Consider the following 4473-nt stretch of genomic DNA (forward strand, 5'->3'; position numbering starts at 1 on the left):
TGTTAATGGTTCATGATTGATCCTTGAAAAATATGTTTTTCTATAATAGGGAATTCGATTCCTTGCAAAGATAGGAGAAATTTTTGAAATTCACCCAGTCCATTCCGCAACTTTTGGGCATCCATGTGATGGATATCCTATCCCTTCAGAAAGAACTCTTCATGTCCGTCTAAGAGCAGCTAGACAAGTCCAACAAGAAGCTCAAGAAGCTCAACAAATGGATGAACAGAGAACCATGATGGATTGTGCCAAACCCTCACTCACTGGAGCTACTTCCAGCATTATAAGGCCTACTATTGCTACTAACAACTTTGACATTAAACCTGCCATTATACAATTGATTCAAAACACTGTGCAATTCTGTGGATTGTCCTACGAAGATCCCAATGCACATATTGCTAACTTTTTAGAAATATGTGATACCTTCAAAGACAATGGGGTAAGTGATGATGCCATTAGGCTGAGGTTATTCCCATTCTCTTTGAAGGATAAAGCCAAAGCATGGCTGAATTCATTACCAGCGGGATCAATAGCTACGTGGGATGAAATGGCCAACCATTTCCTCTCTAAGTATCTCCCCCCTTCTAAAACTGCTAAAATGAGGAATGATATCACTACATTTTTCCAACAAGAAGGGGAATCTTTATATGAGTCATGGGAAAGATACAAGGAGTTGTTGAGAAGAGTCCCTCACCATGGCCTTCCCATATGGCTGTAAGTGCAGACCTTCTATAATGGTCTTACCGACTCAAATAAGACCATACTAGATGCTGCAGCCAGAGGGACCATAAACAATAAGACTCCTAAGGTTGCCCATGCACTAATTGAAGAAATGGCAGCCAACAACTATCAATGGATTTCTGAAAGAACCCAAACTAGGAAGCAGCATGGCCTACATAATGTTGATACTTATATGGCACTATCTGCACAAATAGGAGCACTCAGTAAGAAAATTGATGAAATGCAGATAGCTGCCATGCATGTGCAGCCTCTTACTTGTGAATTGTGTGGGGGAGGCCACATCAATACTAACTGCCAAATTGGTAATCAGTTTAGGCCATCTACTAAACAAGTCGACTATGTCAGCAATCTATCAAGACAGTAGGATTACCAGAGTCACCATACCTTTCACCCAGGATGGAGGGGACATCCAAACCAGTCCTGGCCAAGTCAGCATACTTCCAAGCCTTTCCACTAGACTTATCATCAGCCCGAACCAAAATCCAATTTGGAGGAGCTGATGACAAAATTTATAGCAAGTGCAGAAACCAGGTTCCAAAACCAGGAAGCCTCAATCAAGAACCTAGAAAACCAAGTGGGGCAATTGGCACAATTAATCTCTTCCAGACTACCGGGAACTCTTCCAAGCAACACTGAAGTGAATCCACGAGAGCAGGTACAAGCTATTACCTTAAGGAGTGGAAAAGAATTGCCCGAGGTAGAAAAGAAGAATAGGGCTGAACCCAAGGCAGAAACAAGCCTTGAGACCGGATAGAAGAAGAAGGAACAACCTAAAGCACAACAAGGGATGCACTAGCAACAACAAGTTTCATTCCCAAACAGGATGAAGCAACAGAAAATGGAGAAGGAATTTGGTAAGTTTTTTGAAATATTTAAAAGTTTACATATTAATATTCATTTTGCTGATGCTTTAGCCCAAATGCCACACTATGCAAAGTTTTTGAAGGAATTATTGGCAAACAAAAAGAAACTGGGAGATGTGGCTATAGTTGCTTTGAATGAGGAATGTTCTGCTATCCTTCTGAACAAGCTACCTCAGAAACTCAAAGATCCAGGGAGTTTCACTATTCCTTGTACCATAGGCAGTTTAAAAATTGAGAAAACTTTATGTGACCTGGGAGCTAGCATCAATTTAATGCCATTTTCTATCTTCAAGAAATTGGGATTGGGGGAACCCCAATCCACTAGAGTGGCATTACAATTGGTTGATAGATTCATTAGACATCTAGGGGGATCATAAAAGATGTCTTAGTTAAAGTTAACAAATTCATTTTTTCAGTTGATTTCATTGTGTTAGACATGCAAGAAGATGTGGAGGTCCCACTTATCCTAGGGAGACCCTTCCTGGCTACCGGGAAAGCGATGATTGATGTCCAACAAGGACAACCCAGCCTTAGAATACAAGATGAGGAGATAATTTTTAAAATGTCTGATGCTATAAAACATGCACCCTCTAGTGATGATTCTTGTTATACGATTGATGCCATTGATATGACAATTGGTAAATGCTTCCAAGTAAGTAGGATGACTGATCCTCTTGAACTCTGCCTCTAGTAGGGAGAACATGAAAAAGGAGAAAATGAAGAAATAAACCTCATGATAGCAAGTGCACTAGTTATGAAATTGTATAAAAATATCATTCCCACAGGGATTTAACAAAGTAAGTATTAGAACTACAACCTTCCCTAATTATTTGGATAATTTATTAGGGATTTCGGTCCACCTAACAATTCCAATGAATATTAATGGATGAGATTATCAAAGATAATTTGTCATTCTCATAAGCTGAAGTCTTTCTAATTTTATTTAATATTCTCTCTCGAGATATACTAAAACTACTTCTATTAGGTAACCCCTCGATCTCTCGACTAGAGTTCTCAAGATAGAAGCGCATTAAGTCCAAGGAAAAACTATTATATTCAGATGAATCATGTGTATATACCCCTATATACCATTCAATTCACACCATGAATTATGTGGTCAGCTATGTGAATTACTCTCTCGATTCATTCACATACGCCTGATCAATTAAGAGATGGTTACTCCTACTGGCATTAAGCAAGATAATTCATAGAATATATGGAAATCATGATCTTGAATAAATTAGATTAAAAATATATTCATTGATATGATTAGGCTTTTCACAACCCTAACTATAGATAAATTAGTTCATACTAGCAGAAATAAAACAAACAAGAGGAAAGAAAGAACTCATTGTTTCGCCCTTGGAGTTGAGATCTCCTCTTCTCCTTGCCGCCACCTCCTTCTTGCAGAGTTCTTGCTTGGTAGCTGGATTTTTCCTCAGCTTCTTCATGCCTCTCTAGTTTTCCCCCTACCCCTTTATATAGCTTAAGGGGAGGGGGTGGTCTCCTACTCTTTCTTGAAGTTAATCTCTCAAAAATAGAAAGTCCTAGTCTAATCCTACTCTTATCTCTTTATCTAATGAACTCAATCTCTTTACCTTTATGGGATTATATCATAAATTTAGATCCGATAAGAATCTTCTCAGTTTCTTGTTCTTGGATTCGTATTAGACCTCTTCTGCGAATTGGGCTGCTGCTAGGCTTTTCTGCAAGTTGGGCTTAAACTGCGAATTGGGCCTTTCTATGAACTTGCCCCGACTTTGGGCCCCAATTTGACTTCGATGCAGACCAAATCTATGAAAGTCCAAACATGAAAGTTTTGGATTTTTCTCTTATCTATCCAGTGGGTCTTGAATCAGCCCAATCTGAGTTCGGATACGCAAGATAGGCCCAGATTACTGAACGGTGCCGAAACTATGAAAAATCATCCGATTTGTCTTTCTTTGCTCCTGATGCCTTCTTTCATGCCCTGAACTAAAATACAAGAAATATGAATCCAATTAAGTACTAATTAAGTATGCAAGACAGAATATTTGGGGATAAAAATGGGATAAATTCTACTCTCATCACTGGCTATCAGGAAAGCGATGATTGATGTCCAACAATGGTAACTCAGCCTTGGGATACAAGATGAGGAGATAATTTTTAAAATGTCAGATGCTATGAAACATGCACCCTCTAGTGATGATTCTTGTTATATGATTGATACCATTGATATGACAATTGATGAATGCTTCCAAGTAATTAGGATGGCTGATCCTCTTGAACTCTGCCTCCAGCAAGGAGAACTTGAAAAAGGAGAAAATGAAGAAATAAACCTCATGATAGCATATCTGAATGATAAGCCTCAATTGAAGGGAAAGGGGTTTCTCAAATTAGAGAACTTAGGCAAATTGCCTGGACCATCAGGTAAGCCATCATCCCAAGAACCCTCCACCCTTGAACTGAAGCCATTACTTTCTCATTTAGAGTATGCTTTCCTTGAGGAACCATCTTCTCTCCCCATAATAATTTCTGCATCACTGAATCCATTACAAAAAGAAAAATTTTTAAGAGTGCTACGAGGACACAAAAATGCTATAGCGTGGAAGGTAGATGATATCAAAGGCATTAATCCACCAATCTGCACTCACAGAATTTTGATGGAAGAGGACAGCAAGCCTTCCGTTCGGCCCCAAAGACACCTGAACCCCAACATGAAAGAAGTGGTAAAGGCTGAAATAATTAAGCTTTTAGATGCTAGGATCATTTATCCTATTTCTGACAATTCTTGGGTAAGCAACGTGCCCAAGAAAGGGGGTATGACCGTTGATCCAAATGAGAAAAATGAACTCATCCCAACTAGAACTATCACCAGATGGCGTGTATG

At 39.1% G+C, this 4473-nt stretch overlaps 1 non-coding gene across 1 annotated transcript; it reads right to left on the reverse strand.

Annotated features, from left to right (window-relative positions):
* Window positions 1-595: 595 nt before the first annotated feature.
* Window positions 596-702, reverse strand: LOC148846187 (small nucleolar RNA R71). The gene has a single exon (XR_016102764.1). It is a non-coding gene; the product is annotated as a small nucleolar RNA R71 (small nucleolar RNA).
* Between the last annotated feature and the right edge of the window lie 3771 nt (window positions 703-4473).

The sequence above is a fragment of the Nelumbo lutea genome, chromosome 7 (assembly GCF_056320005.1).
Source record: "Nelumbo lutea isolate HS-2025 chromosome 7, American lotus-T2T, whole genome shotgun sequence".
Lineage (NCBI taxonomy): Eukaryota > Viridiplantae > Streptophyta > Magnoliopsida > Proteales > Nelumbonaceae > Nelumbo > Nelumbo lutea.